Here is a 17,141-nt window from a genome sequence, read left to right as displayed (position 1 = left end):
GGATCTTGTCAAATGCTTTCTCTGCTTCTATAGAGATGATCATGTGGTTTTTCTTCCTCCTTTTGTGTTTATATGGTATATCACATTTACTGATTTGTGGATGTTGAAACATCCCTGTGTCCCTGGTATGAATACTACTTAATCATGGTGTATGATCTTTTTAATGTATTACTGTATTCAGTTTGCCAATATTTTGTTGAGGATTTTTGCATCGATGTTCATCAGCGATATTGACCTGTAATTTGCCTTCTTTGTATTGTTCTTGTCTGGTGGTGGGATCAGGGTGATGTTGGCCTCATAGAATGTGTTAGGGGAATTTCCAGTCTCTCAACTTTTTGGAATAGTTTGAGAAGAATAGGTAATAAATTGTCTTTGAATGTTTGGGAGGATTCTCCTGAGAAGCCATCTGGTCCTGGACTTTTATTTTTGGAGAGGTTTTTGATTACTGTTTCAATCTCTTTACTTGTGATTGGTCTATTCAGATTCTCTGTTTATTCTTGATTCAGTTTTGGGAGGTTGTAAGAGTCTAAGAATTTATCCATTTCTTCTAGTTGTCCAGGCTATATAGTTTTTCATTAGTATTCTAGAATCTTTTGCATTGGGAATTTCATCGAAAATTTGCTCTTTCATTTCACATTTATTTATTTTGGCCTCCTTCTTCTTTTTTAGTCTCACTAAGGGTTTGTCAATTTTGTTCATCCTCTCAAAGAACCAGCTCCTTGTTTCATTGATCCTTTCACAGTCTTTTTTGTTTCCTATTTCATTTATTTCTGCACTTAATTTTTATTATTTCCCTGCTTCTCCTGAGCTTGGGCTTTGTTTCTTCTTCTTTTTCTAATTCTGTTAGGTGTAGATTAAGATAGTTTATTTGAGCTTTTTCTTGTTTGTTAATGTGGTGCTGTATTGCTATAAATTTCCCTCTTAGGACTGCTTTTACTGCATCTCATAAGAGTCAACATGGTGTTCCCATTTTTGTTTGCCTCCGAATATCTTTTGATCTCTTCCTTTATTTTTTTGATGACCCTTTGGTTGTTCAGTAGCATGTTGTCTAGTCTCCACGTTTTTGGTTCCTCTCCCAGCTTTTTTCTTGTAGTTGATTTCTAGTTTCACGGCATTATGGTCAGAAACAATAGTAGATATCATTTCAATCTACCTAAATTTATTAAGGTTTGCCTTGTTTCCCAATATTTGCTCTATCCCTGAGAATGTTCTATGTGTTCTTGAGAAGAATGTGTATTCTGCTGTTTTGGGATGGAGGACTCTATATGTCTACTACGTTCATCTCATCTAGTTTTTCATTTAGTCCAGTATCTGTTGGCTTTTTGTCTGGATGATCCATCCAGTGATGTAAGTGGAGTATTGTGGTCCCCTACTATTATTGCGTTGTTGGTAATATCTCCTTTTAGCTTTGTTAATAGTCGCTTTATGTACTTTGGTGCTCCTGTGTTGGGTGCAGACATGTTTATAAGTGTTACGTCTTCTTGGTGGTGAGTCCCTTTTATTATTATACACTGCCCCTTTGTGTCTCTCTTTATCAGTTTTATCTTGAAGTCTACTTTGTCTGAGATAAGTATGGCATCACCTGCTTTCTTTGGTTTGCCATCAACTTGAAGTATTGTCTTCTATCTCTTCACTCTGAGCCTATGTTTGTCTCTAGAGCTGAGATATGTTTCCTGGAGGCAGCATATTGTTGGCATTTGTTCTTTAATCCATCTTGCCACTCTGTTTCTTTTGATTGGAGAATTCAATCCATTTACATTTAGAGAGATTATTGACATATAGGGCTTAACACTCCCATCTTCTCACACATTTCCTGATTCTTCTGCATTTCCTTTGTTTCCTTCCTGTGTAGTTTGGACTACCAATTTGATTAGGTAGTTTTCTCTGTTGTTTTTCTTCTTTTCCTCCTCGTTTATTGTAAAGATGTCTGTTCTGATTATTTGTTATTGGTTACCCTTAAGTTCATATAAACAATCTCATAGTTGAGATAGTCCATTTTCTGACAGCCTCCTACTTCCTTAGACTATACTGATTCCATCCCTTTACTATTTTCCTTCTAAGTTATTTTGTCATATCTTTTTCCAACCTGTGTTGTGCGTCTATGGATAAAAAGATGAGGTCATTTTTGTTTTCGTATTTTCTGTTTATATTATCCTTGACATTGGAATTGTTTACTAAACCTGATCTGATAGAGATCTGCCACTTCTGACTATTGCCTGCCTATTCATCTCCTTTCTCAGGGCTTTGTAGCCCCTTTCCTATTTCTTTTTTCAGATATGAGGGCCTTCTTGAGGATTTCTTGTAGGGGGGCACTTGTGGCAATGAACTCCCTTAGCTTTTGTTTATCTGGGAAAGTTTTTATTTCTCTGTCATATCTGAAGGAGATATTCATTGGATAGAGTATTCTTGGCTGAAAGTTTTGTCATTCAGGATTTTGAGTATAGATTATTCCACTCTCTCCTAGACTGTCAGGTTTCTGCTGAGAAATCCACTGAAAGCCTGATGGGGTTCCTTTGCAAGTTATTTTCTTCTGCCTTGCTGCCTTAGTATATTTTCTTTTCTTCTTTTTTTTTTTTTTTTTGAGGAAGACTAGCCCTGAGCTAACTACTGCCAATCCTCCTCTTTTTGCTGAGGAAGACTTGCCCTGAGCTAACATCGGTGCCCATCTTCCTCTACTTTATATGTGGGATGCCTGCCACAGCATGGCTTGCCACGTGGTGCCAGATCCACACCTTGAATCCGAACCAGCGAAACCTGGGCCGCCAAAGTGGAACGTGCGAACTTAACCACTGCACCACTGGGCCAGCTCTGGTTGTCTTTTCATTTTTGATCCTTGTTCCCTTTTCCTTGCAGAAGCTCTTTAGTCTGATGAAGTCCCAGTTATTTCTTTTTTTCCCTTGCCTGAAGAGACATGGTATTCAAAAGATCTTTGTAAGACCCATGTCAAAGAGTCTACTGCCTATATTTTCTTCTAACAGTTTTATAGTTTCATGTCTTACCTTCAAGTAGTTGATCCATTTTGAGTTAATTTTTGTTTATGGTGAAAGATAATGGTCTACTTTCATTCTTTTGCATATGGTTGTCCAGTTTTCCCAATGTCATTTATTGAAGAGTCTTTCCTTTCTACATTGTATGTTTTTAGCCCCCTTGTCAAAGATTAGCTGTCTGTAGATGTGTGGTTTTATTTCTGGGCTTTCTCTTCTGTTCCACTGATTTGTGTGCCTGTTTTCTTACCAGTACCATGCTGTTTTGATTACTATATCTTTGTAGTATATTGTGAAGTCAGGGATTGTGATGCCTCCAGCTTTGTTTTTTTTTCTCAGAATTGCTTTAGCTATTTGGGTTCTTTTGTTCCCCCATATGAATTTTAGGATTCTTTGTTCTATTTCCATGAAGAATGTTGTTGGCATTCTGATTGGGATTGCATTGAATCTGTAGCTCACTTTAGGTAGTATGGACATTTTAACTATGTTTATCCTTCCAATCCAAGTTCATGGAATATCTTTCCATTTCTTTATGTCATCATCAATTTCTTCCAGTAATGTCTTATAGTTTTCATTGTATAGGTCTTTCACCTCCTTGATTAAATTTACTGCTAGATATTTTATTCTTTTTGTTGCAATTGTAAATGGGATTGTATTCTTGAATTCTCTTAGTTCATTATTAGAGTATAGAAATGCAACTGATCTGTGTAAGTTTGTTTTGTACCCTGTATCTTTGCGGTAATTTTTGATTATTTCTAATAGACTTCCATCTCTGCTCATCTATCATTTCCTTCCTTCTGCTTGCTTTTGGTTTGTTTTGCTCCTCTTTTCTACCTTCTTAAGGTGAACAATTAGGTATTTATTTAAAATAATTTTTTCTAATATAGGTGTTAAGGCTATAAATTTTCCTCTGCATCCTCGTTTACTTCTTATCAGTTGTGAGATGTTTTTGTTTCATTCATTCAAATTATTTTTAGTTTCCATTGTGATTTCTTCTTTGACATATGGGCGGTTTAGAAGCATGTAGTTTAATTTCCAAACTTTGAGATTTTCCCACATTTCTTTCTGTTGCTTTTTAATTCAATTATGTTGTGATAGGAGAACTTTACATTATTTCAGTTCTTTTAAATATATTGAGTCATTTTATAGCCTAGCATATGGTCTCTGCCTCTATTCTACACATGTGATGTCATTCAAATTGGCAGATAAGATTGTTCATATTCATTTTTTAATCTAGTTTTTCTCTCCATTATTGGGAATGCTGTGTGACAATTAAAAAATTATTGACTCAGCTATAGTTTCATTCATTCTGGCTGCTCTGTAAATACATCTGTGCTCTTTAATCACGCACCGATCCTTGGGTTATTTTATGGCAGAGTATCCCCTTGGCTCCTGTGTCACTCAGAGCTTCTCCAGTGCCTGGTGCCAGCAGCTCACAGTAATCAGCAGTTTCCATGTGTGTCCTCCATTGCACAGTTTCGCACTTAAGTATCTCTGGTGGGATGCCCCATAGACAGCTTTACGCAGCACACTAGGGGGTGGGCTTCTTGAAGATCCATTACCATGGCTTATTCGCAGAGTCCTGTCAGTAAGTAAAGGCCTTGCCCTCTCCCACAAGGTCTGGATCTCAGTCCTGTCAAGTGGATCTCCCATGGGCTCTCAATCTCAGCCCTGTTTAGTGTTCCTTATATCTGTAGTCTTATACTCTGTAGCGTACTGTTTACTTACTTGCTAATCTGTCATTATTCTAATCCCCTTATGTAAGTATTAATTAATAGTTAGTCATTTATATTAACAGTTTCCTGTTCAAATTACTGTGAGGTTTCTCTTCCTTCATTGGACCCAGACTGAGAATAGCATATTAAAGACCCCAGCTATTGTTGACAATTTGTTTATATCTTCTTTAATTCTGCTAACTTGCTTCATATATTTTGTTGCTCAGCTGTCAAATGTTTATGTTTATAATTGTTAAATATTTATGTAAGTTTCCCTTTTCCTCCTTATAAAATATTCCTTTTTGTCTCTAGTGACATTTTTTGCATCAAACAGTATTTTGCCTAATATTGATATAGCCACTCCAGCTATTTTGTTACTATTTGCATGGTGTACTTTCCTATGATTTTACCTTGAACCTATTTGTCTATTTGAATTTAAAGTTTGTCTCTTGTAAACAGCATACAGTTGTATATTGTTTTGTTTTGAGACTGACAATCTTTGCTTTCCCCCCCCCCACCCCCAGGACGATTGGCCCTGAGCTAACGTCTGTTGCCAATCTTCCTCTTTTTGCTTGAAGAAGATTGTTGCAGAGCTAACATCTGTGCCAATCTTGCTCTGCTTTAGTGGGATGCTGCTGCAGTGTGGCCTGACGAGAGCTGATAGGTCCCACCTGAGATCAGAACCTGCAAACCTTGGGTGACTGAAGCAGAGCACATGAACTTAACCACTGTGCCACAGAGCTGGCCCCAACCATCTCAGCTTTCAATTGGAGTACTTCATACATTTCAAATTTAATTTAATCTCATCGATATTGTTAACTTTTTATCTCCCATTTTGCTGTTTCCTATGTCTTATGTGTTTTTGTGCCTTTTTTACTGCTTTTTCACATCAAATATATTTTTTTCTAGAGAAACATTTTACTGGTTCTCTTAATAGCCTGAATTATTTTCTTAGTAGTTACTCAAGGGAAGACAATATACATCTTAACATAATACTCTTCAGATTAATATTTACTTCCAGTAAGGTTTAGAAACTGTTTCGATATAGCTCCATTCCTCCCTGTCTTTGTGCACTTTTCATATATTACATATTTATATAGGTCCAACATTACAGTTTTTTCATCATTTTGTGCAATCGTCTTTACAACCAGTTGAAAGAAAGAGAAAAATGCATTTTCAGTGTCATCTGGCCTGCATTGTTTCTGAAGTCAGCTGTCAGTTGCTTGTGGTTCCCTTGTACATAATGAGTCCTCTTTCTCTTGCTTCTTGCAAGATTTTCTACTTGTCTTTGGCATTCAGTAGCTTGACTATGATGTGTTTATATGTGAATTTCCTTTTGTTTATCCTACTTGAAGTTTGTTGACCTTCTTGGATTTGTAGATTGGTTTTTCCTCATTTGCGGAAATGTGGGGCCATTATTTCTTCAAAGAACTCTTCTGTCCTTTTTCTCTACTCTCCTTCAAAGTAACTGTTACACTCCTGGAACTTCGGTCATGTGTATGCTTGCTATGCTTGATTGTTTTCCCAGCAGTTTGTGACATTCTGTTAATTTTTATTCCTTTTATCTTTGTTTCTTCAGACTGGATAATCTCCGTTGACCTATCAGCAGGTTCACACAAATCTTCCTTCTGACAACTCAATTTGCTGTTGAGCTTGTCTTTGGAACTTTTCATTTCAGATATTCAACACTTTATGTCTTGAATTTCTATTATGTTCTTTTTAATAATTTCTCTCTTATTTTATTCTCTATTTGATGAGCCATTGTATACATTATTTTAGTTCATCAAATATGGTTTCATTTAGATCTTTGAATATATTTATAATAGCTCCTTTTAAGTATTTTTTCCTGAGTCCACTATCTTCACCTCCCCCAGAAACAGTTTCTGTTGACTTTTCCCCATGTACGGTTTACACTTTCCCCTTTCTTTGCAGTTCCCATTTTTCATTGTTGACAACTGGACCTGTTAGATAATACATTGCACCAACTCTGGATTTAGATCTACTACTCCCCCAGGAACTGATATTGTTGCTTTTGTGTACTGACTTGACTAATTCTGGAATCTGTCTCCTTTGCAACGTGGAGATGCTGATGTCTCCAACCAGTTTATTGTTATTTTTTAAATTCTCTTTTTCCTTTAAGCCTGGCTTCACAGAGTCACTTCTGGGTCAGCATAGCTCAGTGGTCAGCCAATGAATGCTCAGATGTTGTCCATAAGCCCCTTGATTAGGTGAGCCTTCTGCCCCTTGGCAATGGCTCTGAGTGTTGGTTGGGAAACACATTAAAATCCCTGGCTTTTACCAGACAGAAAAAGACAAACACCATATGATTTCACTCATAAGTGGAAAGAAACTAACACACAAAGAGAACAGTTTAGTGTTACCAGAGGTGAAGGGTGTTGGGGGGTAGGGACAAGGGGTGAAGGGGCACATTTATATAGTGACTGACAAACAATAATGTACAACTGACATTTCACAATGATATAAATTATTATGACCTCAATAAAATAAAACAAACAAATCCTTGGCTTTTTACTTTCTGCAGGGCCTTCTCCTGTCACCTCTTTGCATACTCAGCCAGAGATGAACAGATGGCTAGGGTTCTCACAACTTTATGCATAAACCAACCTTCTGGACCACCACAAATATGTCAAATCTTATTAAGAACTTCTCTGGCTTTCTCATTTCCAGAATTGTCTTGATTAACCTCTGGTTAGTCTCATGATATTGCACCCTCAGACCGTCTGTGTTGGCTATCCATCCCCAGTTGTTTGCACTGAGGTTCACATTCCTTTTGCACAACACCTACAGGCATGGGGTTTTTCCATACTCCGTTCCAACTCATGTCAGTCTCCCAGAGCTCAAAGCTGCTGGTTTTCAGAGCTTGTTCAGCTCTGGTAAAACAAAGCCAGAGGGAGATGGGAGCATCCCTAGGCTAAAACTCTGGACACTCCCATTGTCCCTTCCTGGAGTTCAGTAGTTTTGCTTGAATAAATGCTTCTTGATTCATTTATGTGTTTGATCAATTTCCACAGAGTGAAAGTGATTGTTTTAATAACGTGGTGCAGTTCTCATCGTTGCTTTGTGGGGAAAATTGCCAAGCTCCTCATTACACCATTCTGAGGGTCCCACTCAGTTATCTTTTTACTAATTTAAAAAATAAGAAAGAAATATACTTACATACATTTTTATCATGTCTTGTGTAGATCTAAGTTTTCATCTGATTTTATTTTCTATCTGTCTGGGGGACTTTAACATTTTTATAGTGCAGGTATGCTGTTAAATCAATTCTTTCATTTCTTATGTTTGTGAGAAAATTGGACATACACTAATTTTTACTTTTTATGAAAATATTTTACTTTGCATAGAATTCAAGGAAATATTTTTCTTTTCAGCACTGCAGGAGTTTACTCAATTGCCTTCTACCTTCTTGTTTCCAAGAGAAATCTGATTTTATTCTCTTGTTTTTGTTCTTTATATAATGAGTTCTCTTTCTTGCTGACTTCCTCTTCATCACTGTTTCAAAATCATGGGTTATGATCAGCCTTGGTTTTATATTTCTACATTCCTATGATTACAGTTCACTGAGTTTTAATTTTAGACTCTTATAATTTTCATCAATTTTGGAAAATTGTTTACCATATTCTTCAAATAATTTTTCAGTCCCCTCCTCTTTCTTCATTCTTTGGGGAGCTTTAATGACAATATTAGTTCACTTAAAGTTGTCTCACAGCTCACTGATAAGTTTACAGTCTTTTCATTCTGTTTCTTTTTGATTAGTATACCTTCAACCTCAATAATCTTTCCTCTGCAGTACCTAATCAGTTGTTAATTTCCCCAATGTAGTTTACATTTCAGGCATTGTAGTTTTCATTTCCATATGTTTAATTTGGGTTTTTAAAAATCTCCCATGACTCTCTTAACATGCTCATATTTTGCTCTACCTTTGTCACCATATGAAACATAGGAATAACTATTTGATAAACCTGTTTACTAATTCTATATCTGAGTCAGTTTTGAATATTGATTTTTCTCCTGATTGTGTATCACATCTTCCTGCTTCTTTGCAGGTGGTATAACTTGGAAAGTGTTTGATCCTTTCAAGGTGCATTTTTAAGCTTTGTTAGGCAAGACCAGAATAGCTTTTAAAAAGTTAAGGGCTTTTTTATGTCATAGGTCTAATTTTTCCTCTCTATTAAGCCAGTCTCCTTTGCGTACTTTACCCAATATTCCATATATTATGGAGTTTTTCCACTGTGGCTATTGGTTCATTACATTTGGAGAAATAATAGGGTTCACCTTGACTGTTTATGCAGTCAGGGATCTTAGTCTTGAGCAGTTGACTCATGTCTGAACACTGTCATTTCACACATATTTTTTATATTTTTAAGTTGTTTGAGGTGAAAGAGTGCCTGCTATCCTTGTTACTCCATCATAGGGGAGGAAGGGTCTGAAACTATAACTTAACCCATCTCAATCACGTGTTTGTAAGAAGGAAATAAAGGAAAGATATTTAGGGGCCTCCATCGCAAGGTCACCAAGAACTAGGCCCTAACTGAGAAATATTTGGTTGATAAGCTAGATCCAAAACATTCACTTTTTGTGATTACACTTTGTGTGTTTGTGTCAGGCAAAAACATGGAAACTGCAGGAATCATCTAAATCGTCCAGTTATCATAATCACAGGGGAAATACGGTAAGAAATGAGAATATGAGTAAGTATAAACATAAAAATGGTAATAACAAAATGTAAGTCAACTTTTTTCCAACTTACTATTTTTAAACAATATTTTTGCATATTGTTTCTACTAGACAAGAATTAAGATGCTTTCAAATATCTGACAAAGATTTATGATTTTAACCATATGCTTTATAGTACTCAATTAATTTTGCAAATGATTAAATGTGTGGCAGTATTTAATTAGTTAAATCCATAAAATTCTCTTTATTTATGTCAAATGTAGGTATTCAGAATATTCCTATCTGATAGAAAGTTTTATGATGATAGAAAACTTCTTTATCTGTAAAGTCCGATACACATGGCTAGTGAACACTTGGTTATGGCTAGTACCTGTGAAGGATTCAATTTTTAATTTTATTTAATTTTAATCAATTAAATTTAAATAGCCACAAGTAGCTAGTGGCTATTGTATCTGACAGTGCAAATCTAGAGAGATGTTGATAGTTTAATGAAATGACAATTATTTGACAAATTATAACTTTAGGCATGGTACATTAAACAAATAAAACCATTAGTGGATATTTCTCACTCTGCTTTAAAACCTTCACACATTAAAGAATCTGCACTGTTGTTAAGTTTGCTGGTAAGTATCGAAACACGGCTAAGCAGCCACATGGCATTTTATACTCTTGTAGAATGGCCCTGAGCTCCAGCATACTATTGGCCAAGAACACATGATACCTGATTTTCACTGAGGTGCTCATTTAGAGATGCTCCTTTTATGTGGGACCCAGCTGTGTACTACCAGGATGAGAAGTGCTCAAAGGAATTGGGCTGGGGGTAGACCCAGGTAATCTGTTGGCTTCAAACAAAGTAGAAATGGAAACACTAGTCTGTCAGATGAATTTGGGAAAGTGGTTAACACTCTAATATTAAAATAGCAAGAAAGGAAATGAAATGAAAAAACAGAGCCATATGGGTTTGCAATCAAGTTGAATGTAGATTTTTTTTTATTTTTTGGTGAGGAAGATTGGCCCTGAGCTATCATCTGTTGCTAATCTTCCTCTTCTGCTTGAGGAAGTTTGTCGCTGAGCGAATACCTGTGCCAATCTTCCTATTTTGTATGTGGGATGCTCACCACAGCATGTTGTGATGAGCAGTGTATAGGTCCATACCCAGGATCTGAACCTGCGAATTCTGGGCCACAAAAGTGGAGCATGCGAGTCTAACCACCAGGCCTGCACCTCTAACTTTTGATGAACATGTAATGACGATAACAAAAATTTAAGACTATTAAATTCTTAATTTTGAGTATTAATGTATGAAATCAATATTAATACCAATTTTGAATATTTGTACAAAACTTATGAATAAAATATTCACAAGAAAAACTGAGCAGTTTTTCAAGAGAATAATATGCCATGGTCAAGCATGTTATATTCTGCCTCAAGTGTTATATGTGGTTTTATTCATTGTTCTATGTGGTTTTATTGCACTGTCCTCCTCAGCTGTCTGGCTATTCGGTGTCTGGTTATTAAGGAATTCTTATCTTAAATATGCCAGCTACCTTGTCACTAACGTATATTTAGGAAGACCAAACGCTGCTCTTACTTTGTGTCCACTTGGTGAGTGAAAGCCAAGGAGGAGGAAGCAGCCCAGGGCAGAGCGCCTCGAGCACCACCACAGTGCATCCCCCTGAGTGACATTCATTCCGGTAGTTCCTTCTTTAGAGCTGTTAACTGAGGATCAGCAGTTTTTTTCATAAAGGGCCAGATGATAAATATTTTTGTAGTTACTCAGCTCTGCTGTTGTAGCTGGAAGCAGCCATTGACAATATATAAATGAATGGGTGTGGCTGTATTCCAATCAAATTCTCTTACCCCTTGGTTTAAATTAATAGATAAGAAGCTCTGAGAAGATCCCCAGTTTGTGTCTGCCAGGTGTAAGAATTTTGGAGGGGAAGTGGTGGAAGAATGAATTTTTAAAATTTCTTTAAAAAAGGACTCAATGCATAAAGCAAAAATAATAATGATGCATTGTATGCTGTACATTATAGGCAGAAGTGAGCTTATGATGAAAATAATCCAAGGATAGGCAGGCAAAGGTAAATATACTGTTTAACATTCTTACCTTATATGCTAGGCAGTATGACAGTATTTGAGGATGGACTGGGGTAAATACTGGAAACCACAGAATAATCTCAAAAAAATAAAATAAAGGGGTATATCTGATAAGTCAAAGTGGAAATACAAAAGAAAAAATTCAATTTAAGACAAGGCAAGAAAGTGGGAAAGGAAACAAGCAGCAGATAGGCAGACAGGAAAAAAGGCACCAGTGGTACATAGAGACATAAATGCATAGATATGTGGTTATTGGACCAGCATTAGAACGAGCGATGAACTTGATAGCACTGCAGATTCATGGGCTCCACCGAACATACTGGTGATGGGTCCAGAAAAGTATGGCTTAACAAGCTCTCCAGGTGACTCTTATACATGTTAAAGTTTTAGAACTGCTGAATACAGAATTACATCAATTGTAAATTGTCTAATGATTACATTTAGAGATTGTCAGGCTGGGTTTAGAAAAGAAAGGACAATACTACACATTTTAATATATGTACACATTTACACAATATATACATTTTAAAGAAAAATAGGTCAAAAGTAAAAGGATAGACAGAGAATATCATGGAAACACTAATCCAAAGAAAGCTGTAGTGGCTGTGATAATACCAGACAAAGGAGAGTTCAGAACAAGGAATATTACCAGAGTCAGAAAGCCATTTCATAATGAAAAAGTATCCAATTCCTCAAGCCCACATTCACAAGTGTGAATGTACATAATAATAGCTTCAAAACATAGGAAACAAACAGAAGTGAAAAGTAATAGGAAAAAAATAAAATGGTAAAGATGCTTCAACACACTTCTCTCAGTAAATAGATAGCAAATCAGTAATAGCAAACAAGAAAACACTACCAAACAAATAGACTTAATTATCAATTATAGAAAACTCCACCCAACAACAACAGAACACCTGTTCTCTTAAGCGCATGAGTAATAGTCACCAGGTTAGACCATATGTTGGGAAACAAAACTCTAGTCTCATAAATTAGAATATCCAATCACACAGAGTGTATTCTTAGACCAAAATGGAATTATTAGAATCAGTAACAGAAATATCTGGGAAATGTTTGGAAATTAGGCAATACATATTTATATAACCCATGAGTCAAAGAAGAAATTTCAAATGGAACTTAAAATATGTTGACCTGAATAATAATGAAGATAGAACATGTCAAAATTTGTGACATTCAGGTTAAAAATGAGTTTAGAGGGAATGGCTAAAATTCAAAAGTCTGATAGTAAGAAGGATGATAAAGATGTGGAGTCAATGGAGCAGTCATAAATTAATAGTGGGAATATAAAACAGTTTTAAAAATTGTAAAACAGCTTGTCAATTCATCCTAAAGTCAAACATACAACTACCTTACTTCCTAACAATTTTACACCTAGGTATTTACCTAGAGAAATAAAAACTTAGACCCATTCAGATACTCTCACAGAAATGTTTATAGCAGCTTTATTCATAATAGCCCCAAACTGGAGCAACTCAAATGTCTGTTGACAGGAGAAAGGATAAATGAATTATAATATATCCATATAATGGAATACTACTCAGCTATATATTGGATTGAACTGATACATGAAACAACATGGATGAATCTCAAAGTAATTATGCTGAGTGGAAGAAACAAGACCAAAAAGAAAACATACTGTTTGATTACATTTATATACATTTCTAGAAATTGCAAACTAATTTATGGCTCAATAAGCAGATCAGTGGTTGTCTGGAGGCAGAGGGGGAGGAGGCTGGAGGTGGGAGGGATTACAAAGGCTTTGGGAGTGATGGATTTGTTCATTATCTTGACTGTAGTCATGGTTTCATGGATGTATACACATTTCAAAATGAATCCATTTGTAACTATATGTGGCGATGGATATTTATTAGTGTGATCAGTTCTCAATATATACAAATATTGAATCATTATGTTGTACACCTGAAACTAATATAATGTGATGTTGCTGACGAAATGAAGAAAGTTGGGGCCCAAAAAAAGAGACGGACACCGGTGTCAACAGTGGCAGAAAAAAAGCCCCGTCTGGCACGGGCTGTTTATTTTTATATCCCCCTAGACAAGGCGGCAACTAGCCCAAGGCGGTGACTCATCATACATGCTTCTAACGCAAGCGCGCTCACGTGCTTACAATGCTGTGTTTGTTGCCCACCCCTAGGCTGAATTCCAGGATCTGAGAACACTCCTGTTTGCAGGCAATGTTCTCCGCGGAAGGGCCATAAGGACTGGGCAGAACATCCTGTTGGCAAGCAAGCTCAGCCGCAAGTCAGCTCCATGAAATGTCCTGTATGCAAGCACATTCATGTTCTTAGGCCAGATCTTCAATGTTATATGTCTATTATATCAAAATTTTAAATAAATGAATCCAAGTGTATACTTTAAATATGTGCTGTGTTCTATATCAATACAGATGTTATTAAAAACATGGTATTATAGTTTTATATAAAGATAGATGTAATATATATGACAGCTGCAATATAGAAGATGGGGCTATAAATTGCAAGGTTCTTACACTTGACGAGTAAGAGCAGAATTCAATATTAACTCTAAGTACATTCTGAATAGTTAAGAATATATAATACAGACCGTGACCACTAAAAATGATCACAAAGTATAGCAAAGAAGCAAATTAGCATAGAATTTTAAATAAATACTTAATTAACCCAAGAAGACAAAATAGAGAAATATGGGAACAAAAGCCAGATGGAAAAGACAGAAAATAATAAACTGGATGACCTTAATCTAACTGTATCAATAATTACATTAAATGTAAATGGGCTAAACACTCCAAATGAAATAAAGACATTGTCACAAGGGATAGAAAAAGGAGAGGGTTTGATAAACTAAGGGATGTCTTCAATCCTCAAGTTCTTTATGTTAAATCCTATGCCACATAGTTTTATTTTAACAAATATTTTGAATGGCTGCATAGCACTCAAACTTACAGTTATAATGGATGTAATCATCTCCAGATGACTAGGTTTCTATACACTAGGTTGGACAACATATCTAAGGTCTTTTCTGTTCTTCATCTCTGATAACTTAAACAGCTTATGTTTTTATTCTCTTTTATGGCCATTACAGATCTGACTGAACACTTTTGCGGTTCCTGATTTAGAGAATACTCGATGTATGATGATGCAGAATTATACCAAGGTCATTCAATTTCAGCACATCCTAGTCAGCAATAAAATATTCATTGTACTCATCATTCAGAAATTCCTTACCAAGAACCATGATCCATATATTACAATCACTAATTCATATTGCTATTCAATTCCAAAAACCTCACAGAGCATTGGATCTCAGCCTCCAGAGACCATTCATTGCTGGGCTTTATCACATGTATCTAGAAAACTCATGTCTGTGAGAATGTCAGTCTTTCCCTGCTTGGCCAAATGGGATCTCCATCTCTCATGCAACTACAGTCCTGACACAGGAAGCTCAAATCATTTCTTTATAGGACTTAATTTCTTCCTTCCTCCATTATAGCTCTTAATATTACTAAGTTGAGCACACAGGAGAGAATAATCTGGTCAGTGAGTACGTAAACACTGGCTAGAAGAGACTGGGCTAGAAGAGATACGAGTATCTTCAATACGCAGTTTTTGACAGCCAAAACCAGAAACACAAAAATCTAAGAGGAACAGGTTAATTAATTTGGTCCTGCTATGTGATGGCATGTACAGGACTATTAATCATGATGATACTGGTCCCAGTGTAAAGTACACACTCATAACTGGGGAATGGTATCCAGCTGAAACTTAAGACATAGATTCTGTTCTCAGATTTTCTAAATGTAACTGCTCTTAGAGTTCATGACATTTTAGTGTCTTGGGTTTTTCATCAGTAGAGGCAAGAGTATGATATTTACTTCTTAAGCACTAATATCTTAGAGAAATATAATCTACATAAAAACTTAATAATATGTTGTAATCCCATATAAATATGTTAGCTATTTTTATTGAAGAACATTGCATGTCCCTGAACTGGGTATTATAAAAGAAACAATTTGCCTTTTTAGGATAAAATTGTGCTTATCAGCCCTGCTCTGATAATGCTCACAAAAAAAAAAGGGGAGGAAAATCAGGACTTTTACTTGAGAATGCATTTTTAATTTATAAATCAAGAGTTTCTAGAAGAGAGGAAATTTCCCTCCCACTGAAATGGAGCAGAAACAAAGAGACATTTGTGAATCATAACCTGCCCAAAAAATCCGATGTGATCAAGCATCTCATAAAGTGAGAACATTAGTAAGACTGACAGTGCCCTCTAAGCAGCAACACAAGGCATGTTGGTAAATAAAATGATTCCTTATTTTCTTCTATTTCAATTAGTATTTGGACATGTTTTTGGGAAGACAACTAAAAATCAGATATTATTGCAAAGTTTTGTTAAATTTTTCATATGTCAATAATTTAAAATCAATGATTTTATGAAGAAAATCAACCATCCTCAATGTTGACTTTTGTGTGTAAAACAATTCTTTCCTCTCATCAAGGTTCTTCTTTTGGGGATGGCAGGACTGAGGAGGAAGTCAGGAGGCACCAGGCTGTTCTGGCACAGAATGACTTCCTTACACGACACTCTCCAGGTCCACACCCGCCCTGCTCATACACATAAACAGATGGAAAAGAGGACAGAGCCTGGACTACGGGAACAGGTTTACAGCACGTTTCTGGGGTCCGAGCTCTGGGAACCCCGAGGCTCTGAGACAGTAGCTGCCCCTCAGAGCTCCCAAGTAGAGAACTTTCTAGGCTTTCCCAAACTTAACCTCGGTGTCCCCTGGCTGGAAATCTCCCTTTAGGGCTCAATATCCTACTTCCCTCTTGCAGCCAAGCAGCTGTGAGGAGAGAAGAGGAGGAAGCGCCAGGGAGCCCAGAGCCACCAGACAGTGACGCCACAGAGCCACAGCCATCACACCCGCACAGGTGAAGGACATGCGCCAAATCCCCGTCACCCCAGCACAGCCACGCACCTGTCACAGCCTCGCAGCCACACCCACGGCACGGAGGCGCATCCCACCGCTCACTCGCGTCTCTCACACACACACCCCGCCACACGCTGCCCGTCTGCCCCCACAGACACACACCGTCCTCTGCCGTTCAGGCCCGAGAGTCCCGTGAGGACTGGTGTCCCTACTACCGGCCTCCACGCTATGAGCGCTTCCACCGCCACCCCTCCTGGTTCACGTCGGGCTCGAATTCAGCTCGCTTCACAGGATTCCCGCATCCTGTGCTAACACATCCACAAATGAGCTCAATTCACCCTGCAAAGAGGGAGAACCGCGCGAAAACGGACTGGAAGCCGAAGATCTGGAGTGACCCCTGCTCTCTGGGAAGTGTCGCTCCAACATGAATATCTCTGGGCGCGGCGGCTCGTCAGAAAGGCCGCCGAAGCGCGGAAGTCCCGGTGGAACGGCACCGCAAGAACCGCCCGGAGCCCGGCCCGAGCGCAGGTCTCGCCAGGAGCGCGACGCGAGGGCGCGCGCGCGGGCACGGAGCCTGCGCGGAGGCCGCTGGTGCGCGTGCTCGGTCCAGAGGCGCCGCTGCGTCGGGGAGGCAGAGCAGGGCGGCCCGGCGCCGGCTCCGAGCGTCCGGCCTGTGCGCGCAGAGCCGCGCGGGAG

The 17,141-nt window shown here is 37.7% G+C and overlaps 1 long non-coding RNA gene across 1 annotated transcript; it reads right to left on the bottom strand.

The window, feature by feature from the left end:
* Positions 1 to 3,028: 3,028 nt before the first annotated feature.
* Positions 3,029 to 16,911, bottom strand: LOC139079860 (uncharacterized). The gene is made up of 2 exons (XR_011533833.1): positions 16,784 to 16,911; positions 3,029 to 16,358 (listed from the first exon to the last, which is right to left on the bottom strand). It is a non-coding gene; the product is annotated as an uncharacterized lncRNA (long non-coding RNA).
* Positions 16,912 to 17,141: the final 230 nt, after the last annotated feature.

Source organism: Equus przewalskii, chromosome 27 (genome assembly GCF_037783145.1).
Source record: "Equus przewalskii isolate Varuska chromosome 27, EquPr2, whole genome shotgun sequence".
NCBI lineage: Eukaryota > Metazoa > Chordata > Mammalia > Perissodactyla > Equidae > Equus > Equus przewalskii.
This window is presented reverse-complemented; position numbering and strand designations above follow the sequence as displayed.